The sequence below is a fragment of the Ranitomeya imitator genome, chromosome 2 (genome assembly GCF_032444005.1).
Source record: "Ranitomeya imitator isolate aRanImi1 chromosome 2, aRanImi1.pri, whole genome shotgun sequence".
Classification (NCBI taxonomy): Eukaryota; Metazoa; Chordata; class Amphibia; order Anura; family Dendrobatidae; genus Ranitomeya; species Ranitomeya imitator.
In genome coordinates, this window is record NC_091283.1 from 434,355,614 (window position 1) to 434,380,289 (window position 24,676).

Sequence of the window (24,676 nt, forward strand, 5' to 3'; positions counted from 1 at the left end):
ATACAGTATTATGGGCACCTCATAGTCCTCCATACAGTATTATGGCCAACCACATAGTCCTCCATAAAGTATTATTGGCCTCATATAAAGCTCCTCCATACAGTATTATGGGCACCTCATAGTCCTCCATACAGTATTATGGCCAACCACATAGTCCGCCATGCAGTATTATTGGCCCCATATAATGCTCCTCCATACAGTATTATTGGCCCCATATAATGCTCCTCCATACAGTATTATGGGCCCCATATCATGCTCCTCCATACAGTATTATGGGCACCTCATAGTCCTCCATACAGTATTCTGGCCAACCACATATTCCACCATACAGTATTATTGCCCCATATAATGCTCCTCCATACAGTATTATTGGCCCCATATAATGCTCCTTCATACAGTATTATGGGCACCTCGTAGTCCTCCATACAGTATTATGGCCAACCACATAGTCCTCCATAAAGTATTATGGGCCCCATATAATGCTCCTCCATACAGCACATCATGGGCCCCCTGCTCCTACATACAGTATTGTGGGCTCCGTGCTTCTCCACACAGTATTATGCCCCCCACTCCTCCACACAGTATTATGGGCCCTCCGCTCCTCCACACAGTATTACGCCCCCCAGCTCCTCCACACAGTATTATGCCCCCCAGCTCCTCCACACAGTATTATGGGTCCCCCGCTCCTCCACACAGTATTATGGGCCCCCCCCAGCTCCTCCACACAGTATTGTGCCCCCAGCTCCTCCATACAGTATTATGGGCCCCCCGCTCCTCCACACAGTATTATGCCCCCCCAGCTCCTCTGCACAGTATTATGCCCCTACACAGTATTATGCCCCCCTGCACTGTATTATGCCCCGCCCTCCCCCCCTGCACAGTATTATGCCCCCCGCTCCTCCATACAGTATTATTATGGGTCCCCTGCTCCTCCACACAGTATTATGGGCCCCCGCTCCTCGATATAATGGGCCCCCTGCTCCTCCACACAGTATTACGCCCCCCCAGCTTCTCCACACAGTATTATTCCCCCCCAGCTCCTCCACACAGTATTATGCCCCCTGCACAGTATTATGCCCCCCCGCACAGTATTATGCCCACCCCCCGCACAGTATTATGCCTCCCCCCCGCTCCTCCATTAATTGTTATGAGCCCCAGACATAAAGAGAAAAAAAAAGTAAAATCCTCACCTCTCCCGTTCCCACCGCAGGTCCGTGCACTCAGCGTCTCTCTGGCTCTGCAACGCTCAGGACAGAGAGGCAGAGCGCGCAGTGATGACGTCATCGCACCCTCTGCCCTGAGACGTCACAGAGTCAGAGGGCGCTGAAGACACTGCAGCTGCCGCCGGAACAAGGAGAGGTGAGTACTAGAAGGGGGACCCGATTCCAGCGCTGGCATCGGGGGAACCCCTGGTCGTGGCAGCGGTCGTCGCCGCCAGCAGATTTAAAGGGCCCGCGTCCCCTTTTTTTCCCCCTCCTCCTCCTCCTTCTCCTCCTCTCTGGTGCGGGACCCACCAGGCATTTCACCGGTGGGCCAGTCCGACCCTGTCTGCACTAAACTGCACAAAATCCGCATCAATTCCACACAAAAAACGCACTAAAACCGCATAAAATCCGCAGCTGCGGATTCTGCCAGGAGATGCGGATTTTGTGCAGAAAATTCTGCACCTCTTTTCTTACGTGTGCACATAGCCTTAGTGCGGATCCGCAGCGGAGTTTTCTGCGCAAAAACGCTGTAGTTCCGCACTGTGATTTGCAGTGCAATGTAAATCAATTTAAAAAAAAAGGCTGTGCTAATGGTGCCGAAAAATCTGCATGAAAACCGCTGCGGAACAAAAGAAGTAGCATGTAACTTCTTTTGTGCGGAACTGAAGCGTTTCTGACCCCTTTCATAATAGAAATCCGTAGGACTAAAAACCGCAGAAAATCCGCATCAATTCCGCATAAAAATTCTGCACCCCAATCCGCAACGTGTGCACATAGCCTTATACTCTTCCTCTAATTGTTCCACTCATGGTTTTGGCATACAAATACTGATGTAAAATACTGACCAAATACTGAACGTGTGACTGCCTAATTCTGCTGCTGATTCTACTCGATTTCCATTCTTTCTTTCCTTTTTTTTTATTTTGCCAACATCCATAGTGTCTCAGATCTGTTGCTATTCAGGAGCTTTTTGTGGGACTTTCTGACTTTTGATTTTATTCTACATTTTCATTTGTTTGATCGTATTGAGCTTTGCTGAACTTCACACTGAATTTCGGTGGTTCTCTGATGTAACGTAAGGTGATGCACATGGCCACTAAACCTAAGGTGATTGCTTTTCTCTGTGGATTCCAGTTTACCTTCCACCATGTGGTCATAATCGGCCAAGGGAAAGCCTCCCTCTAAGGCCTGGATCACACGTACGCGAGATACGGCCGAGTCTTGCAGGTGAAAACCCTCCTCTGGCACCAGCACTTGGGAGAGGAGCGTGCAGCTCCATGTATTGCTGTGCGGCTGCACGCTCCGCTCCGGAGTGCCGGTGCCAGAGGAGGGTTTTCACCTGCGAGACTCGGCCGTATCTCGTCACACTATCAGTATTTGGTCAGTATTTTACATCAGTATTTGTAAGCCAAAACCAGGAGTGGAACAATTAGAGGAAAAATATAATAGAAACATATGCACCACTTCTGCATTTATCACCCACTCCTGGTTTTGGCTTACAAATACTAATACTGACCAAATACTGAAGGTGTGACTGCAGCCTAATTCCGCTGCTTATTCTCCTCTATTTATTTTCTTTCATTCATTCTTTTTCCTTTTTTCCTTCCTTCTTTCTTTTGCCTTCATTTTTTCCTTTTTTTCTTCATTTCTTTTTCCTATTTTTTCTTCATTTCTTTTTCCTATTTTTCTTCCTTTTTTTTTTTTGCTTCTTTCATTTTCCATTTTTGCTTCTCATTTTTTCATTCTCTTTTATTTTTTCCTTTCTTACTTTTTTTCTTTTCTTCCTTCCTTCCTTGCTTCCCATAGGTTCTTAGATCTGTTATTATCCGAGAGCTTGTAGGTTCTCCCACTTTTGTCTTTGAGTCTCTAATATAAAGGACAGTATTACACATGGCCACTAAATCTAAAGTGATCCAAAAATGTCCTCCGTTTCAGAAATTAACTCTTTTTGTGAATAATGTCTTTGAATTCAGTGCTTCAGTGTATTAGATCGACATGATGCGCTATGTAGGTTCTTAAACGCATCTGTAGGAGTATATACGTGCAGTCAGTAGATCCAATAATTCAATCTTTCTGAGATCATGCAAGGTTAATATCATTATAGACAAATTTTCAGATTCTTAATTTTTATTTTTTTTTAAAAAGGGGTGGGGTTTAGTAAAAGTAGGGAGATTTATTGTGCTGGACAGCTCCCCTTGTGGCACATGCCAGTATTACACATCTGTGACGTTGGAGCAACGCTCCCACTAATAACCGGCTGCTAACAAAACCTTGTCAGGGCTGCTGAAAACGAGTTAATTTCCACGCCTGCCGCACAATACACCTGAAAATAATGAATGGATATCACGGTACCGCTGAGCTGATTATGTGTATGTTAAAAATACCCAGAAATCTCTTAATATACCTTTTCATTTGCAAATCGAGGAGAAAAAAGATAATAGTTCAGTTTCCGTGAAAAAAAAAAAACCCACAAAAAACCTGGTTTTGACAGATTTTTCCCGCCTCTCTATAATGTTTCCTCAAATGAACGGATAATAGATCTATGTTTAACTGTGCGGGATCCATCCGGCCGCTAATATATTCAATATACCTCGTGTGTGTATATATACAAAAGGTATGCGATTGTCAATCACCTGCACGTCTGGCTCTTAAAAAAAAAAAAAAAAAAGGAATTAATAAAAATGTAGACGGGAGAAATGTTCGCTATAAAGACTCATCGCTGCGTGTCGGAATTTGTAGTGTTGCCGAGTTCCAATCCTGAAAGATTATACAGATAATTGAAATGGATCCGGTTGTGCTTTTTGTCAGCCCTTATTAAAAAGTGTGTTTTTTTTTTTTTTTTGCGACGGGGGGAGGGGGAGAGGGTGGGAAAAGAAGAAGAAAAAAAAAACTTTTTGGAAAGTTCTGTGACATGTAGACAAATTACAGTACTATAAGTACTTAGAATTAAATGGCATCAGAAAGCTGACGACAGGCGAGAGAATGTAACGGATCGTTTTACCGCAACACAAAGGATAGGGGAGCGAATTTCAGAAAATCACATTAGTGTTACATTTTTCCGAGCGGAGACGCCATTAGACAAAAAGTGTAAATTGCATCTCGTAACAAAGTAAAGGTGTTTTCTGTGTTTAAAGGTAATTTTGTAATACTGCTAGGATTACTTAAACTCTCTCTCCTCGTTTAAATACCGAAAGACAAGGACCCCCCATCGCTCAGCAGAAAGCGACAATTTGCAACGAAATTGAGATACATTTTTTTTTTTTTTTGCCACATTCTCTCCGAGTTGCATAATTTTTTTTTATTTTTTTTTTCTACTAAGTGAAATAGATACTTAAGTTTGTGATCGTTCTTTCTCTCGTTAACTGCCATTCACATCACGCAGAGACACAATGCGCAAAATTATCACGACGCACATACTTCCTCACGTTTGATGACGGCAATTTCAGACTTCTAACATCATGAATATTTGCCTGAGAAAAAAAAATATAGCATTTATTTGATATCAAAATACTTTTTTTTCCGCTTTTTTTCTTTTCCTTTCTTGTGTATATGTTTCACGTAAAATTAAAAAAAAAAAAAATGTAATGAAAAATCTCCATGATTGTAACGTGGAGTGCAAGATTTTTTTTTTCTTTTGTGTGTGTATGTGTTTTAAGAAAAAAAAATTGGGCAGTAGTCGACTTTTTAATTTATTAATATTTTTTGTGCGTTAAATTTTATATTATATGATGATGCTTTTTTCTTATTTATTGAATTGGGATTATAAGCGGTGTGGCATCCTGGCCAATTAGTGTACAAAATCAATTTTGACCTACAGTATGAACAAAATTTCCTTTTCCATTTTGAGTCATAATTAATTTCTCCTTAAAAGTGTGCTCACAATGAAGGTTCCGCTTCTTCGTGACTTTGATGCATCTTTCGTCCGTTTCCGAATACATTTTTGTCGTAATTTACGCAATTTTTTTAAATTAAATTATGCTGAATTTATCACCCGTAATCAGGACTGTGGAGTCGGAGTCATGAAGTTTGTCAGAGCCCATTTTGGTGGAGTCGGAGTCTGAGTCGGTGTGTTGGAAATTGAGGAGTCAGAGTCAGAGGTTTGGCTTACCGAAGCTACAGCCCTGCCCGTAATTGGCCACGATCCTCCTGGCTAAACTTCACCCATTTTTTTTTTTAAATTGCCAAAGCTGGTGTAAAATGTTAACTCACAATTTTAAAAAAGTTTCACAAAAATGTTGCCACATCTGTTTCACGACTTGGGTCTTCGATCTGTCGGCACTGTACCTTTTACCTGACCCAGGAGAGGTGGGGATCTTGAGGATTTTTGGAATTCTTGATGGTTTGATATTCTACCAGACATTATTTTGTTTTTCTTTTTTTTAGCCTCTCTTTTTTTCTGCTTTTTTGCTTTATATTTAGATATGAATAATGATGACGAAGTCACTCTATTCACACTACCACCACGGATTTCATTTCTTAAACAACTCTTGATTGAGCTTCCTGACATATAAATAAGGTCTGACTTGGTTGTAGTGTTTTTGATGGCAAGAAAAGCGCTGCAGACGGCATTAATTTTGCATTTGGAAAATATCGTATTCTTAAAGAAGTGGTGAAGGGAGACCTAAGGAGAGTCTGTCAGTACAAAATGTACGTTCAAACCAAGCAAAAGCGCTCCGTGCACCCTTGTCATGGTGGAGCAGGAATCTGTCAGAACGATCCGCTCCCCCAAAGTGTTTATATGGCCATGTTGATCTCTAAAAGATGATGTCATCCACATCATTAGTGACTGACTGTTTCAATCCATATGCAAACAAAGCTTAAGTACTCTGGGCGTGATTAAAGCACTTCCCAAGCTTCTGCTTCTCTGGCTCTTTTCCCTTCCCAGCCCTATTTTCATGTATTCAATAGCCTGACTACATAATCAGTTCAGTCAATAAGAGAAAGGAGGAGCTGGGCGGGAATAGAGCCAGGGAAACAGAGGTTTGGGAAATGTTTGGACACTCCTAGAGCACTTAAGCCTCATTTGCATATGCTTTCAAACATCATTTTTTTCCCAGTCAGGGAGCAACAGATTGCATCAGTAATGGTATGAATGACATTATATTTCAGAGAGCAACATGACCATGTAAATAGTTTGAGGGGGTGGATCGTTCTGACAGATTCTGCACCTTATCACCTACTCGTTTTCCTTCTATCTCTGCCATTCTTTGGCACCTGTACTGCCAGAGCTGTAAATGAAGGAAGAGAAGGGCAGAGATAGATCGAAAACAGCTTGGTTTGAACAGTCATTTTGTGCTGATAGAATCTCTTTAGGTTGTGTGCCCACTTTGCGTTTTTTATGCGTTTCTGCTGCGTTTTTTGCCGCAGTGGAAACACATAAAAACGCTTAAAAACCGCATTCCCATACAATCCTATGGGATTCCGCAGTTGCTGTGCCCATGCTGCGGATTTTCCCCCTGCGGAATCGCATAGCGGTAAAATCCACAGCATGTTCATTATTTCTGCGGAATCGTGGCAATTCCGCAGCCATAGGATTGCATTGAAACGCTCACTTAAAGCATGTGGCTATGCCCACTATGTGTAAAGTGAGCGCTTCATGTGCGGATGGTACCCACCAGGTCTGCAGGAGAGGAGACTCTCCTTCAGGCCCTGGGATCCATATTTCTGTTAAAAAAAGAATTAAAATAAAAAATAGGGATATACGGTACTTACCTTCTGATGGCCCTCGGAGTCCTCCCGCCTCTCAGCGGTGCACGCGGCGGCTTCCGTTCCCAGGGTTGCATTGTGCGAAGGACCTGAGATGACATCGCGGTAACACGACCGTGATGTCACAAAGGTCCATCGAGCAAAGCATCCCTGGGAACGGAACGGAACGGGAGCGCCGCTGAGGAGATCGGGGGCCGTCGGAAGGTGAGAATAACCATATTTTTTATTTTTTATTATTTTTAACATTCTGTCTTTTACTATTGATGCTGCATAGGCAGCATCAATAGTTAAAAGTTGGTCACACTTGGCAAGTGTGACCAACCTGTCGGATCAGTTTTCCAAGCGATGCTTCAAATCACTTGGAAAACGCAAGCATTCTGCAGGCTAAAAATGCTGCAAAACGCTTGTGTTTTGTGGGAAAACGCATGCGAATTCCGCATGCGTTTTACCTGCTGCAGGGAGTTGCAGAAATGCTTCGGACATTTCCGCAGCATCTCTGCAATGTGGGCACATAGCATTAATCAGGTTTTGTTTATGTGAGCCAAAACTAACCCTGGCTGTTGCAGTGAGGATTTTGGGGCCTTTTTTTCCTGGCCTATTTGTTTGACTGAGGAGTTTAGGGCCCTTTTTTCTTGGTCTGTTGCTGTAGTGAGGAGTTTAGGGCCTTTTTTTCTGGCCTGTTTGTTGTAGTGAGGAGTTTAGAGCCCTTTTTCCTTGGCCTGTTTGTTGTAGTGAGGAGTTTAAGGCCCTTTTTTCTGGCCTGTTTGTTGTAGTGAGGAGTTTAGAGCCCTTTTTACTTGGCCTGTTTGTTGTAGTGAGGAGTTTAGGGCCCTTTTTTCCTGGCCTGTTTGTTGTAGTGAGGAGTTTAAGGCCCTTTTTTCTGGCCTGTTTGTTGTGGTGAGGAGTTTAGAGCCCTTTTTACTTGGCCTGTTTGTTGTAGTGAGGAGTTTAGGGCCCTTTTTTCTTGGTCTGTTGTTGTAGTAAGGAGTTTAGGGCCCTTTTTCCTTGGCCTGTTTGTTGTAGTGAGGAGTTTAGGGCCCTTTTTTCTGGCCTGTTTGTTGTAGTGAGGAGCTTAGAGCCCTTTTTCCTTGGCCTGTTTGTTGTAGTGAGGAATTTAGGGCCCTTTCTTTCTGGCCTGTTTGTTGTAGTGAGTTTAGGGCCCTTTTTTTCTGGCCTGTTTGTTGTAGTGAGGAGTTTAGGGCCCTTTTTCCTTGGCCTGTTTGTTGTAGTGAGGAGTTTAGGGCCCTTTTTTCTTGGCCTGTTTGTTGTAGTGAGGAGTTTAGAGCCCTTTTTCCTTGGCCTGTTTGTTGTAGTGAGGAGTTTATGGCCCTTTTTTCTGGCCTGTTTGTTGTATTGAGGAGTTTAGAGCCCTTTTTCCTTGGGCTGTTTGTTGTAGTGAGGAGTTTAGGTCCCTTTTTTCTGGCCTGTTTGTTGTAGTGAGGAGTTTAGGGCCCTTTTTTCTTGGCCTGTTTATTGTAGTGAGGAGTTTAGGGCCCTTTTTTCCTGGCCTGTTTATTGCAGTGAGGAGTTTAGGGCCCTTTTTCCTGGCCTGTGTGCTGTAGTGAGGAGTTTAGGACCCTTTTTCCTTGGCCTGTTTGTTGTAGTGAGGAGTTTAGGGCCCTTTTTCCTTGGCCTGTTTGTTGTAGTGAGGAGTTTAGGGCCCTTTTTCCTGGCCTGTTTGCTGTAGTGAGGAGTTTAGGGCCCTTTTTTCTTGGCCTGTTTGTTGTAGTGAGGAGTTTAGGGCCCTTTCTTCTTGGCTGTTTGTTGTAGTGAGGAGTTTAGCAAGTTCCATTTGTTTAGTTTAATTACAGCTAATAAATCTGTTGTTGTAATCAGCAGTTAAATTACGTCGAGAGAGCGAGAGATGGTGTACAGTATGAGAGGCAGGATCCAAGCGAGAGCATGCGCCACCTCACAGCTGTCCTCACAGATGGGGAAGTGGGTGTACGCTCTTAAGGCTTGTTTTCAATGGCTGATATAAAAAAGAAAACGCAGTGTTATCGATGTAAGGTGGAACGTGTGCCGATCGAGCCCGGTGTATCACTGCATCCTACTCAAGCTCCACGTCTTCTGTTTAATCCTGTTAGCTCACTCCGAATACTATGCAATTTACTGAAATACATTGGTTATTGCAAATATTTTTTTTCAGCTATTGCTGAATTAAAACACCCCAACATGCCGAGAGCCACATGCTGGGAAAGCAGGAGGCCCAATAGTTTGTAAACCCACAATAGGTATGATTCTCCTGGTGGGTGTCTGGCCTTTTCTGTTTCTCATCTGGTGCTGTAAGGTTTTTGTCATTGGGTCTCGTTTTCGGGTCCTTGATCGCAACTTGAATCCTGCCCATGGACTTCCAAGAGGCTGTCGCCTTTTATCCGTTGAATTGGTTCTGCTTATATAGTGTGTCATTTTGGGGATAATTTGGGTCTTCAAACAAGTCCACTCATGGTGCCACTTGTCATTAGCACCACACAATAAGTATCGTTAACACGTTGAGACTTCAAGTGATACTCCAGGTCAATGTGAACTTCATCTTCTCTTATAATCCCGTGGCCATAAACATTATTTCCCTACATAAAAAGGATTAATTCATGACCAGTTTGCTAGACAATCAGTCCAAGTTGTGTTTAGCGAAGAAATTGATCCGGAGACTTTGCTCAGGCCAGGTCCTCCAGGTCTGGTTTGGAATAAATTAAAATCTCCATGGTTGCCCGTTTCGTCAGTTCATTAGCTGCATAGTGCTGGTAATTTCTTATAGATTGGGTTTCCCAGTAACATTATATAGTGTTTGTTTTTCCAGTGCTGAAATGTGTTTTCTGATGGATCAGCCACAATAGGAACCTGCCTGTAGCCTGCAGATGACGTAGGGCAAGTGGGTTTATTTTTTAAGCCCTGCTGTTCTAAGTCTATCCTCAAATGACAAAATTACGAGCTTTTCATGGCTCTGGGTCTCCATCCGGATGTTAGAAGTATATTTAAAGAGGACCTGTTGCCAGATGAAAAGTGGCCAATTTTTGTTCTTTTATACGCGCTGCTCCTGTGAGTATTTTGCTTTTTTTGTTTTTTTAAAAGCAGCCATACGGTTCCAGAGATATGAGCCTTTGTATTCTGTGCAAATTTTTAGCCTTCCAAGGGGGCGTGGCTCCTAAGGCCATTATGTAAAGCAGCCTAAAGACACACCCCAAAGAATCCTGTGAGCACCTCCCTCTTGGAAAGACCATGAAAAGTAGCACTATATAAAAACTCTCAGATCTCTGGAACCGTATTAGGGATTTAACAAAAAAAAAGAAAAGACAGAATTCTCAGGGGAGCAGTAGGAATAAAATGAGCGCAAAATCTGGTCGTTTTTGACCTGGTGACCGTTCCCCTTTAAGGCCTTGATTTCTGCATTGTGTTCTATAGTGAAGGAGCTGATCCAGGCCGGAAACGCGGTGCTGCATTGCATTTAAAAAAGGTTGCGTCTGACCATCCCTTTGTGATTGAGATGCTTCTTGGAACTGAATATTGGGAATTGTAGTTCTACAACCCCTTAGAGGTAACACGAGTCCAGATCTGCTAAGCTGCGAGGGATGGAATGGTTGATAAATGGCGGCCTCCTCTCGCTGCAGAGCCTGGAGGATCGTTAGTATCCTTCCATCAGTTCCTCATTAGTCCTTAGATAGTGTTTTAATGACAAGTTGAGAGCCCCACTATCCTGCCCTTGTACTATTTATGATCCCAACTGTGCTAATGTGCACTTAATGAGAAATTCTTGTCTCGTGTATAAATCCTACAGCCAGCATTCAATTTATTGACAGATGTTTGCTTGGGCCTCTTTAAAATTACTTCATAAATCTTCTAGGATAAAAGCCTCAAGTTTGGTTATATTAAGACAGGGCTTTGTTGACAGTTTCAGATTTAACCCTTTAGTCGTGCGACCGGCCGCTTGGCTAAGTGCCTGTTTATGACTGCGGAGCTGCAGATCCAGGTTTCATCTGCCACAAAAGATACTTTCCAACAAATAGAGAAAATTACTGTAGTTCTGCAAATTGCAATGAGGAGATGAGTGGTCATGCCATGCACGATTCTAGACTCATGGAGCTCTGCAATGGAGCTCCATGCAGCCACTTATTCCTCCTCCTATGATATAAGATCTCACACATTTAGGGGGGAAGCCTGCAGATTTTGGAACACACATATTTATGATGCATGGTTGTGTATAGGATCCTCGCGCTGGCCATCCTGCTCCGTTCTGGTGGTTGACTGTCACCGCACAGGCCATGGATTCAGCTTTTGGAGGCCCAGTTAAAGGGAACCTGTCACCCCGTTTTTTGAGATTGAGCTATAAATACTGTTAAATAGGGCCTGCGCTGTGTGTTCCTATAGTGTATGTAGTGTACCCCGATTCCCTATGTATGCTGAGAAATAACTTACCAAAGTCGCCGTTTTCGCCTGTCAATCAGGCTGGTCAGGTCGGGAGGGCGTGGTGACATCGGTGGTTCTTCCTCAGCTTTACGTTGGTGGCGTAGTGGTGTAGTGGTGAAGACACAGCGCGCGATCTGCGCTGTAATCCCTTGCATCGGTGGGGGCGGCCATCTTCCTGGGGCCGCGCGTGCGCAGATCGAGTGCTCTGCTGCACGGGGCTTCAGGAAAATGGCCGCGGGATGCCGCGCGTGCGCATTAGAGATCGCGGCGGCCATTTTCCCAAAGCCGAGATGCAAACTCGGCTTTGGGAAAATGGCCGCCGCGATCTCTAATGCGCACGCGCGGCATCCCGCGGCCATTTTCCTGAAGCCCCGTGCAGCAGAGCACTCGATCTGCGCACGCGCGGCCCCAGGAAGATGGCCGCCCCCACCGATGCAAGGGATTACAGCGCAGATCGCGCGCTGTGTCTTCACCACTACACCACTACGCCACCAACGTAAAGCTGAGGAAGAACCACCGATGTCACCACGCCCTCCCGACCTGACCAGCCTGATTGACAGGCGAAAACGGCGACTTTGGTAAGTTATTTCTCAGCATACATAGGGAATCGGGGTACACTACATACACTATAGGAACACACAGCGCAGGCCCTATTTAACAGTATTTATAGCTCAATCTCAAAAAACGGGGTGACAGGTTCCCTTTAATGACTCCATAATCCCGCAGTGAGGGCCATAGCTGTTAATTAAATAGATTCCTACACTCTCAGCACGATTTCTGCTAAATCCTTGCCAGAAAAAAAACCTTCAACAGCTACAGAATCATTTAAAGGGGGTGTTTACTTTTATAAGTGAGGCCGCTTGGCATGGACTTTTACTGTATAAAAGTATAAGCAGAACATAGCTGTCATTTAGGTAGCAGAGGTCCTGGAGACTGCAGACAGGTAGCAGAGGTCCTGGAGACCACAGGCGAATAGGAGACAAGGAAGCAGGTTGCAGAGGTCCTGGAGACCGCAAGCAGATAGGACACCTGGGAACAGGTAGCAGAGGTCCCGCAGACCACAGGTGGACAGGAGACCTGGAAGAGGTAGCAGACATCCTGGAGACCGCAGGTGAAAAGAATAATAGAAAGGCAGGTAGCAGATCTCCTGGAGAGCGCAAGCTGACTGGAGACTGGGAATAGATAGCAGAGCTTCTGGAGACCACAGGCGGACAGGAGACTGGGAAAATTTGGCAGAGGTCCTGGAGACCGCAGGCAGGTAGCAGAAATGCTGAACACCGCAGGCGGAGAGAGGACAGGAAGGCAGGTAGACTGCAGTTGGATAGAAGACTGGGACCAGGTAGCAGATCTCCTGGAGACCGCAGGTGGACAGTAGATTGGGAACAGGTAGCAGAGGTCCTAGAGGCCATATGCGAATAGGAGACCTGGAATAGGTAGCAAAGGTCCTGGAAACCGCAGGCGGATAGAATACCAGGAACAGATAGCAGAGATCCTGGAGCCCACAGGTGGAAACTGGACAGGAGGGCAGGTAATAGATTTTGTGGAGACTGCAAGCGGACAGGAGACCGGGAACAGGTAGCAGATGTCCTGGAGACCACAGGCAAATAAAAGAGCAGAAAGCAGGTAGCAGAGGTCCTGGAAAACCACAGGCACACAGGACTCGGTAGCACTTAGAAGCACAGTTGTTAGTCTAGGTAGGCCTTATTTAGGCCCAGTTAGATGATCACATGGGCTGGGCTGTGGAGTCGGTAAGCCACAGTTGCGACTCCGAATCCTGGATTTTATCAGGTTCCGACTCCGGCTCCGACTCCTTCATAAATGGCCAATTCGTAACAATAAATTTACTGTTGTTAAATATTAACATCGTGCTTATTCAGTTTCTCACCATCATATAAGTAATCAGACCACTTAGAGCAAAAACTATATTTATTAGAATACAATTAGAATATAGCAAATAACTTTTATAAACTTTTCTAAACTCTTGTAAGTAAATATGCAATAAACACTGTTATGCAGTTAATAAGAAGAACTCTATACACTGTCAGACATAATGTTTTCTATCTTGAGTGATGGTGAAATGTTCAAATACAGCTGATTTAATGTGACGCTTCTTTGACATTCTCAGGTTTTTAATTCTGCATTCACAATCCAAAGGACAATTGTTTTTCCTAAAAACAATTGTCATTTGCCAGCTCTTCCCTCTCCTAGTGTATCCTCACCCACCCCCTGCAGACTGTGAGCCCTCGCGGGCAGGGTCCTCCCTCCTTATGTACTCGTGTGCCTGGTTATCTGCTCATGTTTAATGTATTTGTCTATATTTGCCCCGTATTCACATGTAAAGCGCCATGGAATAAATGGCGCTATAAAAATGTATAATAATAATAATATAATAATAAAAATTATTGCCAGGTCGTACAACTGATATAGTGGTCAGTAATACTGTTATTCCTCATGTACTCAGTTAACTGATGCACAGTTTGTTGAAAGGATAATACTTCTTACAGTCTTCCTCTTCTGAGTAGCAGCTGTGAGATGCTTGGAAGACGCACACCTAGTAAACATCTAGTCTAGAGGAGGAGCTTTACTACTAAGAATTTGCAACACATTTTCACTTTCAGTTTCATGCATTGTAAGTAGGGGGGTTGGGGCAGCATGAGGTTAACCAAGTATAAGATTAGATAAGGGCAGTGGAGAACAGTGACACATAAGAAGAAGTAAAGGTACCATTACACTAAACGACTTACCAACGATCACGACCAGCGATACGACCTGGCCGTGATCGTTGGTAAGTCGTGTGGTCGCTGGGGAGCTGTCACACAGACAGCTCTCTCCAGCGACCAACGATCAGGGGAAAGACTTCGGCATAGTTGAAACTGTCTTCAATGATGCCGAAGTCCCCGGGTAACCAGGGTAAATATCGGGTTACTAAGCGCAGGGCTTAGTTCACAGAAATAAAGATTTAAATTTTACCTTTTAACCAAGTGGGCTTATACCACAAAACCACTGAACATGTTTTGATTGGCCAGTGTCATTGGAAAAAAGGCAAATCGCCTCAGAGATGTTCTGTAGTATATGACCAGTTGGTGGAAGGGAAAATTTGCACCTTTATTACCGGAGTGTGGGGCTATAACTTTGGAACAGAGGGGCACAGAATAAAAAGGAAATCTGTTCTAGAATTATTGGAGGAATTGCTCAATTTTGAATAAAAAAAAAATCCATTGAAAGGTCCTCTGTAATCATTTAACCATTTTGTCCTCATTCTGGTTGTCATGGTTATGTCTGGGCTCTAGTTACCGCCAATTTGATAGATAGATGTCACTGGCATACTCATGGCAACCAGAAAAAAACAAAAGCTAATAATCACAGATCTTCTTGATTTGTAAAAAAACTCTCAAGGCAACGCTGTTCTTTGGCTGATAACTGAGGGCAGTAGCTCATAGTGGACTGTAGCCTTATGTCTCATCAGTGGTCACTTTTGGGCCTTACGGTACAGTTTTCCTCGTGCTATTTGGTTCACTGGTCGGTAATGAGCGTAGACTTGTATTCACCAACCAGGTGGCGTGAACATACACTTCCATCGCCGGCTCATCCGGAGCAGGTAGGTAATCGTCTGCGTAGGGCAGCACGTTTGGATCAGTGCCGGCCCGTCTTCTAAACGTTTACCCACCGTAGAAGGATCTATGCCATGCATCGTGGCTGGCCCGTCTAATCCTTTTAGTTAACTTCTCAGTGACCCCCATTGCTCCTTGCACGGATTCGGCAGAGCGGTGTCACGCCTGATGAAGTGTTGATGTTGATAGGGGCGGAGAGAGGCGGCCTTGTTCTACACATCTGAGTCTGCACTCTGCTGCCATGATAAGAGCTGAGAGACAGAATGGAGATTCCTTCCAGGCCCACTGGGTATACGCCGCTCATCCCGCCTGAGCCCGATCACTTTGATGGCCGTGGCCTGGTGTGTTGTCTGCTCACGTTTTATTCCCAGGGATCAAATGCAGGGTTTTCTTTATCTTGCTAATTTTTCTAGACACCTTGATACGTTTCCTGGCTAGCGAACTTCCCATGGCTGGGGACAAGGCAGGAAACAGTAGGAAAAGGCATGAAAAATTGTACAAAGCTGCATCGCAACCACAGCACCCAGCCATACTGGTGATAATCATTAATATGGATAATAATTCTTGTAGCCCTAATACTCAAATTGCTTTGACACCTAACATATTTACTCTATGTACCCCACTATATACCGGATGCTAGCATAAGAACACCATAGGACCTAATTTTAAAGAAAAATAATGCCCCCCCATTCCTCCTCATCATCAGCCTTTATAATGCTCCCTCAGTGCTTATAATGCCCTTTTTTCCTCCTCCTGAGCTCATATAATGCCCCCTCATCCTCCTGAGCTCATGTAATGCCCCTTCCTCCTCCTGAGCTCATCTAATGCCCCCTCCTCCTGAGCTCATATAATACCCCCTCCTCCTGACCTCATGTAATACCACCTCATCCTACTGAGCTCATATAATGCCCCCTCCTCCTCCTGAGCTCCTATAATGCCCCCTCCTCCTCCTGAGCTCCTATAATGCCCCCTCCTCCTCCTGAGCTCCTATAATGCCCCCTCATCCTACTGAGCTCCTATAATGCCCCCTCATCCTCCTGAGTTCATATAATGCCCCCTCATCCTCCTGAGCTCATATAATACCCCCTCATCCCACTGAGCTCCTATAATGCCCCCTCTTCCTCCTGAGCTCCTATAATGCCCCCTCATCCTACTGAGCTCCTATAATGCCCCCTCCTCCTCCTGAGCTCCTATAATGCCCCCTCCTTCTCCTGAGCTCCTATAATGCCCCCTCCTCCTCCTGAGCTCCTATAATGCCCCCTCCTCCTCCTGAGCTCCTATAATGCCCCCTCCTCCTCCTGAGCTCCTATAATGCCCCCTCATCCTACTGAGCTCCTATAATGCCCCCTCATCCTCCTGAGTTCATATAATGCCCCCTCATCTTCCTGAGCTCATAATAATAATAATAATAATAATAATCTTTATTTATATAGCGCCAACATATTCCGCAGCGCTTTACAGTTTAACAGTTTCAAACACAAAAGTCATAAGTAACAACATTAACAATACAATAATTAAAGCAAAATAAGACGACCCTGCTCGTGAGAGCTTACAATCTACAATGAGGTGGGGGAGATACAAAGTACAGGTGTGTATTTACAATGATGTATTTACAATCATGGTCCAGCCATCTTCAGGGGTTGGGGAATAGATGGGGATAGTGAATGGGCTACACACAAACATAACATAACTTTGATTAGTGAACGTGATAGGCCGCTCTGAACAAATGTGTTTTGAGCGAGCGCCTAAAACTATGCAAATTATGGATGGTCCTAATATCTTGGGGTAGAGCATTCCAGAGGATTGGCGCAGCACGGGAGAAGTCTTGGAGTCGGGAGTGGGAGGTACGGATTAGTGCAGAGGTTAGCCGAAAGTCATTTGCAGAGCGCAGTGGTCTGTTAGGCTGATAGACAGAAATGAGGGAGGAGATGTAAGGGGGTGCCGCACTGTGGAGAGCTTTGTGGGTGAGAACAAGTACTTTGAATTGTATCCTGTAATGAATGGGCAGCCAGTGTAACGACTGGCGAAGAGCGGACGCGTCCGAGTAACGATTAGCCAGATGGACGACCCTGGCTGCTGCATTAAGGATGGACTGGAGAGGGGAAAGTCGAGTGAGGGGGAGGCCAATTAATAGAGCGTTACAGTAGTCCAGGCGGGAGTGGATCAGGGCGACCGTGAGGGTTTTAGCTGTCTCCATGGTGAGAAAAGGGCGGATTCTAGAGATGTTCTTTAGGTGTAAGCGGCACGAGCGGGCAAGAGATTGTATATGGGAGGTGAAGGAGAGATCGGAGTCAAACATAACACCCAGACAGCGCGCCTGCTGCCGGGGTGTTATTATGGTGCCACCCACGGAGAGGGAAATGTCAGATTTAGGGAGGTTAGTAGATGGTGGGAGCAGAAGAAGTTCAGTTTTGGAGAGGTTGAGTTTCAGATAGAGAGCGGACATGATGTTGGAGACTGCGGACAGACAGTCAGTGGCATTCTGTAGTACAGCGGGGGTAAGGTCAGGGGATGACGTATATAGTTGTGTGTCGTCGGCATAAAGATGGTACTGAAAGCCAAATCTGCTGATGGTCTGTCCAATTGGGGCCGTGTAGAGAGAGAACAGAAGGGGGCCAAGGACTGAGCCCTGAGGTACCCCAACAGTGAGAGGAAGAGGAGATGAAGTGGAGCCAGAGAACAGAACACTGAAGGAGCGGTCGGAAAGATAGGAGGAGAACCAGGAGAGAGCAGTGTCCTTAATGCCTAGTGACTGGAGCCTAGAGAGTAGGAGAGGGTGGTCAACAGTGTCAAAAGCTGCAGAAAGGTCGAGAAGAATGAGCAGAGAGTGGTCACCATTACGTTTTGCTGTCAGAAGGTCATTGGTCACTTTGATGAGTGCAGTTTCTGTCGAATGTAGGGGGCGGAAACCGGACTGTGAAGGGTCTAGGAGGGAGTGAGTGGAGAGGTAACGGGTAAGGCGGGAGTATATCAGGCGCTCCAAGAGTTTAGAGATGAAGGGGAGATTGGAGACCGGTCTGTAGTTGTTTGTGCAGGATGGGTCGAGGGTGGGTTTCTTTAGTAATGGAGTAATGATAGAGTGTTTGAAGGAGGAGGGGAAAATGCCAGAGCTCATATAATACCCCCTCATCCCACTGAGCTCCTATAATGCTCCCTCTTCTTCCTGAGCTCCTATAATGCCCCCTCATCCTCCTGAGCTCATATAATACCCCCTCATCCTCCTGAGCTCATATAATGCCCCCTCATCCTCCTGAGCTCATATAATGCCCCCTCATTCTCCTGAGCTCATATAATGCCCCTTCCTCCTCCTGAGCTCATATAATGCCCCCTCATCCTCCTGAGCTCATATAATACCCCCTCATCCTCCTGCGCTCATATAATGCCCCCCTACTTCTGAGCTCATATAATGCCCCCTCCTACTTCTGAGCTCATATAATTCCCCCCCCCTCACGAGGTCATGTAATGCCCCCTCCTACTTCTGAGCTCATATAATGCCCTTTCTCCTCCTTAGCGCATGTAATGCCTTCTCCTGTTCCTGAGCTCATGTAATGCTCCTTCCCCTCCTGATCTCAAATAATGCCCACTCCTCCTGATCTGAGATAATGCCCACTCCTCCTGATCTCAAATAATGCCCACTCCTCCTGATCTCAAATAATGCCCACTCCTCCTGAGCTCATGTAATACCTTCTCCTGCTCCTGAGCTCAAGTAATGCCCCTTTCCCCTCCTGATCTCAAATAATGCCCATTCTTCCTCTTGAGCTCATGCAATGCCCACTCCTCCTCTTGAGTCCATATAATGCCCACCCACCTACAGAGTCCATATAATGCCCTCTCCTCCTCCTAAGCTCATATAATGCCCCTCTTTCCTCGTGAACTCATATAATGCTATCTCCACCTGAACCCATATAATGCCCACTTCTGCCTTGCCCCATGAAATGCCATCTCCTTTGTCTGAGTCCATATAATGCCCCCTCCTTTTCCTGAACCCATATAATGCCTCCTCTTCTCTCCCCTGAGCCAATATGATGTCCCCTCCTCTGCCTGAGCAATGTCCCCTTCTCTGCTTGAGCAATGCCCCTCCTCTTCCCGAGCAATGCCCCTCCTCTTCCCAAGCAATGCCCCCTCCTCTTCCTGAACAATGCCCCCTCCTCTTCCTGAACAATGTCCCCTCCTCTGCCTGAGCAATGCCCCCTCCTCTGCCTGAGCAATGCCCCCTCCTCTGCCTGAGCAATGCCCCTCCTCTTCCCAAGCAATGCCCCCTCCTCTTCCTGAACAATGCCCCCTCCTCTGCCTGAGCAATGCCCCCCCCCTCTGCCTGAGCAATGCCCCCTCCTCTGCCTGAGCAATGCCCCCTCCTCTGCCTGAGCAATGCCCCCTCCTCTGCCTGAGCAATGCCCCCTCCTCTGCCTGAGCAATGCCCCCTCCTCTGCCTGAGCAATGCCCCCTCCACTGACTGAGCAATGCCCCCTCCTCTGCCTGAGCAATGCCCCCTCCACTGACTGAGCAATGCCCCCTCCTCTGCCTGAGCAATGCCCCCTCCTCTGCCTGAGCAATGCCCCCTCCACTGACTGAGCAATGCCCCCTCCTCTGCCTGAGCAATGCCCCCTCCACTGACTGAGCAATGCCCCCTCCTCTGCCTGAGCAATGCCCCCTCCTCTGCCTGAGCAATGCCCCCTCCTCTGCCTGAGCAATGCCCCCTCCTCTGCCTGAGCAATGCCCCCTCCTCTGCCTGAGCAATGCCCCCTCCTCTGCCTGAGCAATGCCCCCTCCACTGACTGAGCAATGCCCCCTCCTCTGCCTGAGCAATGCCCCCTCCACTGACTGAGCAATGCCCCCTCCTCTGCCTGAGCAATGCCCCCTCCTCTGCCTGAGCAATGCCCCCTCCACTGACTGAGCCTACTTAATGCCTCCTCTTCTCTCTCCTGAGCCCATATATTGCCCCCTCTTCCCTCTCCTGAGCCCATATGACCCCTCTTCTCTCTCCTGAGCCCATATAATGCCCCCTCTTCTCTCTCTTGAGTCCATGTAATGCCCCCTCTTATCTTATCTCTCCTGTGCTCATGTAATTCCCCCTTGTCTCTATAATGAGCCCATATAATGCCCCCTCTTCTCTCCTGAGCCCATGTAATGCCCCCTCTTCTGTGCCCATATAATGCCCCCTCTTCTCCTGTGCCCATGTAATGCCCCCTCTTCTCTTTCCTGAGCCCAAATAATGCCCCCTCTTATCCTGAGCCCATGTAATGCCCCCTCTTATCTCTCCTGAGTCCATGTAATGCCCCCTCTTATCTCTCCTGTGTCCATGTAATGCCCCCTCTTATCTCTCCTGAGCCCATGTAATGCCCCCTTGTCTCTATAATGAGCCCATGTATTGCCCACTCTTCTCCCCCTAGAAATCCTATAATGCTCCAAATACTCCATATTCAACTCATTAATATACGAACTAAAGACTGTAATTAACGGGCCCAGGCGTCTGAAGTGCGCGCTTTTCCTGGTGCGTTCTCTGGCTGTCACTTCAGGTTGCATGTCGCTGTGTCACATTACATGGCCCGTGTATGTCACATCCACTTGTGTTCTGCGTTGCTGACACATCACAGTCCATCTGATCCTTCAAGATCAAAATACACAGTGGATCAGTGGCGGACGGAGACGTAATCTGACAGGAGCCCGTGCGCGCTCTCACACAGGCCCGTATGAAGTCGGAGCGTCCACGTGCTCCTGAGGGCTCCCTGCTGCGTTTTCAGCTGTCTCTGTGATGAGTTTTTTGGGGGGACGCGGCCATAAAACAATACGTGAAGGCACCGGACGGACTTGGGTGGGATCGCGTTGGATAGTTGTCACGATGTGACGCCGTGCCGTACATGAAGGCTTTGGTTTAGGTTATTTGCGTTACTGGATATTTTCGGAAGTGCGGTTCAGAGGGGCGTCCTCGATGTGGGACCTTAATATCCCCATCCCCCCAGCCCGCGCTGGCATCCGTCTGCTCTGAGCATCTTGTCTGAGAGCCGGCCTATCACATTGGCCCTAATCAGAAGGCATTGACGCTGTCAGATGAAATGATCGGCGAGCTTTGGAATAAATGTGGGTCTGAAGGAAGGCGGCTGGAGATGTAGAATACATAACAATGCAGAGCGGCGCAGCGGCGAGCCGCTGATCTGTGCTGCACAGAGACTATTAGTCACAGGGAACAAGTTGGGCCGTCTCCTGACATAAATTCACTGAGAGGTTAGTAAGAATCATGCCGGCGGTGCGGGCGCACAGTGTAAGGCAGGGCGTACGTCACGTATGTGGTCTAAGCATGTGCGCTGGGATAAGCGCTGCACGTACGCGGGGAAACATATCCGTGGGGCATCAGTAGGTCGATGGAAGCCAAAAAGAAGATATGATACGCCCCTTCCGCAACAAGATTTCGACTATAGCAGAAATCATATAAAATACACTCTGGCTGTACAAAGAATATGTATAATTCCTTTTATCCAGCATCTGATAGTCCAGAATGTCCAATAATCCGCCACATAATGTAGTAGAATGTACCGTAGCAATACGAATGTGATACTGCAATAGTTTATTGTGAAGGTCCTCTGCCTGTACAAATGTTACGTATATGTCAAAATAAAGAAATTTTACTTAAGGGTTTATTCCCACCGTCCTAGATGGATACTGTAAAAACAAGCACTTTCGCAATTTACTACTTTTTATTATATGCAGCCGTTCTCGAGATATTAACAAAAAAAATTTTCAGTTGAACTCGTTGCCTGGGAGACCGACCTTCGCTGCGGTCTAATTTATAAGCTGTTTTATGGACTAAAGGACTGTTTTAATTGGATGGTGAGTGCCACCTTTTTTCTTTTTTTGGACTATAATTTATAAGCACAGCGCTGAAGAAGATAATGGCGATCCTGGCGGAGCTTTACAAGCTCAATAGAAAAGAGCTTGCCCTTATCTATAGCTGCGGTGGTCGGTTTCCAAAGCAACGAACTGTAAAATGTTAATATCTTAAGAACGGATGAAAATTTTAACATACATTAAATTGCAAAATTTCTTGTATTTATAAGCATTATCCAACCGGACCCATTTTATGAAAACGGGAATCACTCTAGGGGGTGTTTTTATTTAGGACATTTTATAGTATATATCAATTTGGGTGGGACCAGCAATTATCTCAAGAACATGGTGTCGGCTTGTACTGCCAGGTATGGAGAGGTGGCCGCACATGCGCCACATTCTCTACTCACTTTTATAGGGATCTACTTTAGAGAAAGTTGAATAACTATTGCATAAAAAGTATTATCAACTTTCGCCCATACTTTCTTTTTCAGGTTGGCGGCGCAGATAACGTCGCTTGTGCACATCGGCGGGTATCATGCACCCATCCTATTCGTTGTATTTCCAAAAAACAAATACAATGTAGCAAAATCTTTCCCTAAGATTAATTTGCATAGAAGCCACCAATCCTTCCCCTATATACTGCCAGCTGGGCACCTATATGGCATATGCCTCGTCCGCAGGTGATTTGCAGGGTTTGTCACTTTTTGCGTATTTTTATCAGTGAGGCGCAGTCACATACTGTCGCCATTTGTCACGGTATAAATATACATTGTTCCCTATGTGGCATTTGTCCTACTTAGAGCATTATCAGGGACATCAATCATAGGTAATGCCTGTGCAGCTGGAGGCAGATGAGGTGCGGCGGCGCACGGGCAGCTGCTAACACGCGCTGTAATCCAACGAGACGATCACAATATTTCACAATGACTTCCATTTATAAGAATATGTATGTAGTGTATCCGTGTGTACAGATCTGTCGCGTGATGGCGGTGGCTGTGAACTGCATGACGGCTGCGAATCCGGAACGAGGACACAATTGCAACGATCTGAGAGTATATAGACATGGTGAAATTCCTATAATCCGACATATAATAATCCAGGATGTTTTATAAGTGGAGAAAATTGGATAATCCGGCAAATATCTGCACAGATTTATTTGATTCTACATGGGATAGTAAAATTATACAGAAGAGATTGTGACGAATGAATAATTACCCTGGGAGAACTTTCCTTCATTGGAGTTACCCTTTAATTTCGGGTTTGGGGCAGCGTGTCTGTATCTGTCCCCTGATCTGGGGTAGTATCAGTTCACGCTGGCACAGAAATGTGTTACCAGTCAATGCTTGTTGAATTCTCTGTTCTCCGCATCAAAACCATCATCATCATCATTATCGCCTGCCATTGTCCTCTGTTCTATGGGGATGCAGCTTCTCTTCTTCCTCCTGTCCTGATAAGGTGAGGTTCACATTTCACGCCTTTTATTCTTTGCTGTTTGTTCCTTTTGTAGTAGTTTTAACATCCAGAGAGACCTGAGAACGTCTTGGTCAGTACTGACAAAAAAAAAGCAAAAAAAAAACCCACCAGAAATGAGCAGAATGGCTCTGATTTCCTGTTCTGCGGGGCCATATATCACTGCTGTCCCATCTGTGCCATTTGTCTGTGACAGAATGACAGGTGTCATTTATCACTGGAGCTGGAGGAAACTGTGGGAAGGATGGAAATTTTTTTGGAAGCAGTCAGTGTCTGCAGGCTTCCAGATCATTAAAAAAGGGGGGGAGGGGGTTCAGACAGAATCTATGTGCAGCAGGATAACACTTACTGTCAACAGTGGAACATAATCGAGCAAAACTATATTTTACCTCAGAGGATTCGTAAGCAGCGTCATCTCATGCAGCAGGGAGAGGCTCTCTGAACTATTGCTCCATCCATCGCTTTTTTAGATTACAAGTTTCAGCAGACACATAAGTTACAAGAGGCTCATTGGTGGTAAAGGATGGATGGCCCCCCAAAAATGTTTAAACTATATTGATAAGACCCCAGCGTAAACTGATGGACTTTGAATAGAGAAAGGGAATAGTGACACTGATTAAAATGTACAACTGTGCCAGAAGTCAAACTTTTATTAGAAGTCTGAGGGAACGTAATGGGGGTCACAAGCACCCCTATATTCCAAAGCTTTGAGTATAGGAGATGAAACAGAAGGCAGTTAGCAAATGTAATAAGGTCAAATAGTGAAAGTGAATGTCCCTCAGTTTAGGGGTGTAAGTAGCCTGCGAGTACTCTTATAAAATCCCCAAAAATACACCCACCTGTTCTCGGTCAGCACAGAAAAGCTAGATTTTTGCATAGAGGAACAAGTGAAGATTGACTGAAGTCAAAACAAACTGGAATCCATGAGGGATATGACTCATTGGATGATAGAATGGGGGTTAGGGGGGTCTTTGCTCCCCTTTTTCTTGTGAGGTGATTGTAAAATGCTATATATAATGTGGATATTCTTACACTTATTTTTTGTATTCTTTTATATTCATATAACCCCACCCCGTTACTGTACACCTTTTGTGGCCCCCACACTGCACATCTCCCTAGCAGCAGAGTCGGGGAGGAGCCGGATGAACCAATTTGGATGAGATCCTGAGTCTCATCATAAATCAGAGGAAAGAGTCAGACGTGAAGTTTGATGTTACCACTGGGCCCCCAAAGGAAGAAACAAAACAATGTTCATGCTGCATCCAGACCCTTCGGAAATATTTACTCCTTGTGCTTTGTGCTTTATTTTAATTGTTTGCAAATCTGTTTCCTCTGATGGTGCTTGTCAGCAGCCTGGACCCAGAGGCGGCATGCATTCAGGGCCAACAGCACTGCATCCACCAGGAGCTTGTCCTTTCTACTTTTTTTTCTCTCTCTGAAGTGGGGAACTCTGTA

General features: G+C 45.7%; 1 protein-coding gene across 2 annotated transcripts in view; it reads left to right on the plus strand.

Moving 5' to 3' along the window:
* The window catches only part of TSHZ2 (teashirt zinc finger homeobox 2), a 189,601-nt gene that overhangs the window by 113,043 nt on the left and 51,882 nt on the right, over positions 1–24,676 (plus strand). The window contains exon 1 of one of the 2 annotated variants that reach the window (XM_069750897.1): positions 23,185–23,206. The exons of the other annotated variant lie outside the window; for it this stretch is intronic. The gene's annotated coding sequence lies outside the window, so the exon portion shown is untranslated. Of the gene's footprint in view, positions 1–23,184; positions 23,207–24,676 lie in introns of those variants that run through there. 2 annotated transcript variants of the gene reach the window in all.